The sequence below is a fragment of the Poromitra crassiceps genome (genome assembly GCF_964638095.1).
Source record: "Poromitra crassiceps genome assembly, chromosome: 4".
NCBI classification, from domain to species: Eukaryota; Metazoa; Chordata; class Actinopteri; order Beryciformes; family Melamphaidae; genus Poromitra; species Poromitra crassiceps.
The window spans coordinates 15,821,527-15,827,779 of NC_139626.1; the positions used below are offsets into that span (position 1 = coordinate 15,821,527).

The 6,253-nt window shown below is 48.7% G+C and overlaps 3 pseudogenes across 3 annotated transcripts; all 3 read left to right on the forward strand.

The window, feature by feature from the left end:
* The first annotated feature begins 2,485 nt into the window (after window positions 1–2,485).
* On the forward strand, window positions 2,486–3,136 carry LOC310774765 (eukaryotic translation initiation factor 4E-1A pseudogene; annotated as a pseudogene). Its single transcript has one exon. The product of its transcript is annotated as a eukaryotic translation initiation factor 4E-1A pseudogene (transcript).
* A 623-nt stretch (window positions 3,137–3,759) lies between these two features.
* Window positions 3,760–4,410, forward strand: LOC310774592 (eukaryotic translation initiation factor 4E-1A pseudogene; annotated as a pseudogene). The gene has a single exon. The product of its transcript is annotated as a eukaryotic translation initiation factor 4E-1A pseudogene (transcript).
* A 669-nt stretch (window positions 4,411–5,079) lies between these two features.
* Window positions 5,080–5,978, forward strand: LOC310775627 (proteasome subunit alpha type-7 pseudogene; annotated as a pseudogene). Its single transcript has 2 exons — window positions 5,080–5,492; window positions 5,681–5,978. The product of its transcript is annotated as a proteasome subunit alpha type-7 pseudogene (transcript).
* Window positions 5,979–6,253: the final 275 nt, after the last annotated feature.

Below are 6,253 nucleotides of genomic sequence, written 5' to 3' on the forward strand. Positions count from 1 at the left end.
GGAAAAACAACAGCAACAAATAGCAACACTGGCTGTCTTCTGTCTGGGTGTCTTTTGGCCCGTGTGCAGCAGCGCTAGCAGTAGTCTCCCCGCGCTCGCTCTCTCTCTCTCTCCCCCAGGGGCTGATGTGTGTGTGTGTGTGTGTGTGAGAGAGAGTCGGCTTTGGTCCCATCTAAAGCGGAGAGCTCTGAGCAGACAGAGATATGCCCTGCTCCTGGGAGGGGCCAGCTATCCAGGGCTTTCCTCTGGCTCCACCCCACGCCCCTCTGGAGCTGGAGGCCTGTACCGGGCTTGGATGGCTGATGACCCCCCCTTCCCCACCAGTGTAAATATATCTGCCTATCTGCCCCATGGACTGTCATTAGAGAGCAGAGAGAGAGATCAAGATACAGAGACAGTGGAGTAGCAGTACAGCCAGGGGGGGTTAATTCAGAAAAGCAGGGATCTAGTGAAAGTTTGTTTTGTTTCAACACGCGCTGCCGGATCAGACTTTGGGAAGCGAAGCCAATCACATAGTGTGGGTTAAAAAAAACAGCATACCGCGGGTCGCCTAGGGGCGCGAGCTGCGGAACAGATGCAGGAAGGGCGCCCCCTGTTTGCACGTGGGAGCGCGGCGCGGGGCTCTCGTAGCGATGTGTAGCGTCGGCACGGTCTGTTTTGTCTGCGTGCTGCGGTCCACACTTCACAGAACAGCATACTGTAGAAATACTAGAGATGCTCATATCTCCACTATATCACCACAGAAGCACAGATCCAACACCTTCTTTTTGAACGCCCCGCTGTCAAATAATGATGGGTGCAAGCCAAGGTCCGGTTCAGAACGTGACTGATTGTTGCAGCTTGCACATTTCCTCGTTAAAACTCCGACGCTGAGGAAAGAAAAGTTGCTTGTCACAATAAATACACTCGTTTGACGACTTATTTGAGGGAATTCAGTCTATGGAATAATTGTATCTATCACATCCGCTATTTCTGTTACTCTTTGAACAACTGGATATTTATCAATGAGATTTTTGCCAAGCTGGACGCGCTACGGGGGTTTAGGGTTAAAATCGCTAAACCGGAAGTCAAACTGTGCGAGATTGTTGCTCACTTCATGGAGATCTATTTCATGTAAGGCATCATGGCATCTAGAAATAAGGTGGATAAATGATCACCTTACCACAGTCTTCACTTTTGTTGAATCCATCTGCACGGATTTAAATGCCTACATTGTAGGATGATGATAATAATAATTTATTTATTTTATATAGCGCTTTTCAATGACCCAAAGACTCTTACAGTGGGAGTCAATAGAAAACAAGAAAAATAGAAACAGGCAACAGATACAAATAACAATAGACAAATGAGCAACAGGCAACAGATACAAATCATATATAATATTATGCAATACAAATGATACAAATAATAATAATATATAATAATATGTCTAATCAGGGATATGTGGAAAACAGAGGGGAGGGAGGGATGGGGAGCAGGGGTGGCTAGGGTGGAGGAGGTGGTTAAGGGTAGGGGAGGTTGTAAGCTTGGGAGAACAGGTAGGGTTTTAGTATTTGAAAGTGGAGAGTGAGGGTGAGTCTCTGACAGGCTGGGGGAGGGAGTTCCAAAGCCGGGGTGCTGCTCTCGAGAATGCTCGGTCTCCAAAGCTTTTGAGTTTGGATGGTGGAACGGTGAGGGGAACAGTGGAAGAGGATCGGAGGGTACAGGTGGAGTGATGGGGAGGAGGAGGTCAGTTAGATAAGGGGGGCCAGGCAGTGGAGGTTTTGAAGGTGAGGAGGAGTAATTTGAAGTTGATGCGTTCTTTGATGGGGAGCCAGTGGAGAGAGTGGAGGACAGGAGTGATGTGGGCCCAGGTATGAGTGAGCAGGCGGACGGCTGAGTTCTGAAACATCTGGAGTCTATGGAGGGAGCGGGAGGTGATGGCGGTGAGGAGGGAGTTGCAGTAGGCAAGGTGGGAGGAGATGAAGGCATGGATGAGGGATTCAGCAGCAGGGGGGAGAGGCAGTGTTATTGCGGAAGTCGAATCGATCTTATCTATCTTGTCACTTGCCTTGAACGGACCGGACCATCTGTCCTGGGGGGTAAACGCCCATGTCATACCCATGTCCCACAATCATTGAGCACACAAATTGGTCCCATTTTGGCCCTGGACAAAGCCAGATGTAGGGCCCGCCGTGCCTTGCCCTGGCCAAAATGATAAATATAGCATACTATTCTATTTACTTACTTATCTTCTGACATCATCGGTGATATAACTCCTAGTGACATCATCTGTGATGTCATAAATCCTTCTCGATGCATGGTGACATCATCAATGATGTCATAAATCATTCTCTGATGCATGGTGACATCATCATTGATGTCCCTCCTGGTGGTATAAATAGGATCAGTAGATGACAGGATTAGTACGAGTATGAGTGGACTTACAGATCAATCCTACACCCAGTCAAGAGGAGGAGGAGCTTTCCAAACAGAAATGTGTAAGATGGTGTCTGCCGAGCCGGAAACCAACCCAAGTCCACACCAAGGTGACGGAGATGGACCTGAGGAGACTGGACAAGAGATTGTGAGCCCAGAGTCCTACATCAAACACCCCCTCCAGAACAGGTGGTCTCTCTGGTTCTTCAAGAATGACAAGAGCAAAACATGGCAGGCCAACCTGCGACTTATCTCTAAATTTGACACGATTGAAGATTTCTGGGCGCTCTACAACCGTATCCAGTTGCCAAGCAACCTCATGCCAGGCTGTGATTACTCCCTTTTTAAGGATGGCATCGAGGCCATGTGGGAGGATGAGAGGAACAAGCGTGGTGGACGCTGGCTGACCACGCTCAACAAGCAACAGAGGAGAGTAGACCTGGACCGCTTCTGGCTGGAAACGCTGCTGTGCTTAGTCGGAGAGGCCTTTGACAACTACAGTGACGAGGTCTGCGGGGCCGTGGTCAACATCCGCACAAAAGGAGATAAAATAGCCGTCTGGACAGCGGACTACGATAATCAGGATGCCATAACGCACATAGGGAGAGTTTACAAGGAGCGCTTGGGGATCCCCATGAAGATGACTATCTGCTACCAGTCTCACGCAGACACGGCTACCAAAAGCAGCTCGAGCACCAAGAACAAGTTTGTCATCTAAGAAACGCCCTATGTGGCTCGTCCACTTCCTGGTCTCCTTCTTGATGTCGGTGCATGTTTACTTTGCTGCAGACTGCATAATGCAATCCAGAAAGAACCATACGAGACTACATAGCACATGTTATAACCCACGCCGGTACTTGAAACCACAGGAGAATCCACTGACACCAAATGAACATGCAACTAGCGATCACAGGTATTAATAGCAGATGAGGCAAAGCGTGCTGGGTACTCTGCTAAAGAAATTACATGTACATGTTTATTTACCAAAATGGCCAGTTGAACAATGACAAAAATAAATGTATTATACAGTAAATGTATGCGTACTATCTTCTTTTTCGAGTTTTATGGTGATTGGCATCCTTATGTTTTATTATCGCCACCTACTGGATTTCTAATAGCTTCACACTTCAAACTACTACTAGTCTACGTCGGTGCACACGTGTTTCATCATCAGTGATGTCATAAATCCTTCTCTGAAGCATGGTTACATAATCAGTGATGTCATAAAATACATAGTGACATCATCAGTGATGTCATAAATCCTACCCTGCTGGTGGTATAATAGGACCAGTAGACGGCCAGTAAGAGGAGGAGGCAGCTTTCCAAACAGAAATCTGTAAGATGGCATCTGCCGAACCAGAAACCAACCCAAGTCCACACCAAGGTGATGGAGATGGACCTGAGGAGACTGGACAAGAGATTGTGAGCCCAGAGTCCTACATCAAACACCCCCTCCAGAACAGGTGGTCTCTCTGGTTCTTCAAGAATGACAAGAGCAAAACATGGCAGGCCAACCTGCGACTCATCTTTAAATTTGACACGATTGAAGATTTCTGGGCGCTCTACAACCGTATCCAGTTGCCAAGCAACCTCATGTCAGGCTGTGATTACTCCCTTTTTAAGGATGGCATCGAGGCCATGTGGGAGGATGAGAGGAACAAGCGTGGTGGACGCTGGCTGACCACGCTCAACAAGCAACAGAGGAGAGTAGACCTGGACCGCTTCTGGCTGGAAACGCTGCTGTGCTTAGTCGGAGAGGCCTTTGACAACTACAGTGACGAGGTCTGCGGGGCCGTGGTCAACATCCGCACAAATGGAGATAAAATAGCCATCTGGACAGCGGACTACGAGAATCAGGACGCCGTAACGCACATAGGGAGAGTTTACAAGGAGCGCTTGGGGATCCCCATGAAGATGACTATCTGCTACCAGTCTCACGCAGACACGGCTACCAAAAGCAGCTCGAGCACCAAGAACAAGTTTGTCATCTAAGAAAAACCCTATATGGCTCGTCCATTTCCCGGTCTCCTCTTTGCTGTCGTTGCATGTTTACTTTGCTGCAAGACTCCATTCCATACATGTACCAAATGTTATAACCAGACCGGGACTTGAAACCACAGGAAAATACACTAGCAACACATTTCAGTGCATCTGTTTGGCATCCGGCCTACCACAGGGCCAGTTGACAGCTGATCAGGGCTTGTACCACATGTATTTGAGTGCTGTGATGGGTCTGGGGCTGTCGGTGGAGTCGAAGGCATCTTCCAGTCCTTCTCTGCTGCATGGATGATCCCTGACTGCATGTCCAGCGCTTCGTGGAGCTTTGGGGGACAGTAGATAGTGCATTGCAGTGGTTGGCTGAGGCGGGGGCTGCACATCCTTGGGCAAGTTACTCTCCAGCACCTAAATCACTGATGTCATACCCACCGATGATGTCATACACCTTCGGCAAACTAGTGACATTGATGTAAATACCCTCCTCCTCTTGACTGACATGACATCACTGATGACATCACTCAGAGTGACACCACAATTGACATCACCGATGATGTCAGAAGGGTGCTTTGATCCTCCGTAAGAGCAGCTGCCCGTCTAACATCACTGACCTGAGTGAGTTGCAATCATCTCGATGTTTTTCCTGTGTTAGCGTCTTGCAGCATAATGGCAGCCGCAGCAAGATATGACAGAGCAATTACTGTCTTTTCTCCTGGTGGTCATCTTTTCCAGGTAGAATACGCTCAAGAAGCTGTAAAGAAAGGCTCCACTCACTGTGGTGAGAATCAGACCTCAATACATTGTTGTCCTTGGTGTTGAGAAGAAGTCTGGAGCAAAGCTATGCCTATGTGCCTGTGATGAGCATGTCTGCATGGCGTTTCCAGGCCTGACGGCAGACGCCCGTATTGTGATCAGCAGAGCTCGGGTTGAATGGCAGAGACACTGTTGAGGACCCGGTCACGGTGGAATACATAACGTGCTGAAACAGCGCTACACTCAGAGCAATGTACACAGGCCGTTTGGCATCTCCGCTTTAATTGTTGGCGTTGACTATGACAGGATGCCCACCCACCCAGCCTGTACCAGACACACCTCAGGAACCTACCACGCCTGGGACCAGGCTGTACCAGACACACCTCAGGAACCTACCACGCCTGGGACCAGGCTGTACCAGACAGACCCCTCAGGAAGAACCTACCACGCCTGGGACCAGGCTGTACCAGACACACCTCAGGAAACTACCATGCCTGGGACCAGGCCGTACCAGACAGACCCCTCAGGAATCTACCATGCCTGGGAGGCAAATGCGATTGGCCGGAGTGCAAAGACGGTGAGGGAGTTCTTCGAGAAGAATTACACAGATGAAGCCATCGCTGGTGACAACGAGGCAATCAATCAAGCTAGCCATCAAAGCTTTGCTTGAAGTGGTCCAGTCAGGAGGGAAAAACATTGAACTTGCTGTTATCAGACACAAAAGAAGAAGATATTATTGGAGCCTAACGAAATCGAGACCCTGGTGGCTGAGACAGAGGAGAAAGAAGGAAGAAGAGGCAGAGAAGAACTAGTCCACTCAAAGTCATTAATAAGAACAGTTTTTCTTTATTGCACTTGGAGGAACACGGCAAATATTAGTATGTTTTAGAGCGACGGGCATTATGTAGCCCGGGGGCCAGAAACTGGCCCTCATGATGGACCTGCCTGGCCCGGGAGGTCTAAGACAAACCACACCATTTTACTTATGAGGCCAAAAAAATCTAAGGCCTTGGCCACACTGATCCATGGTGTCTGTCTGTCCGTGTGCGTTCATTTCTCTGTTCACTTCCATTTATTTTCAATGACA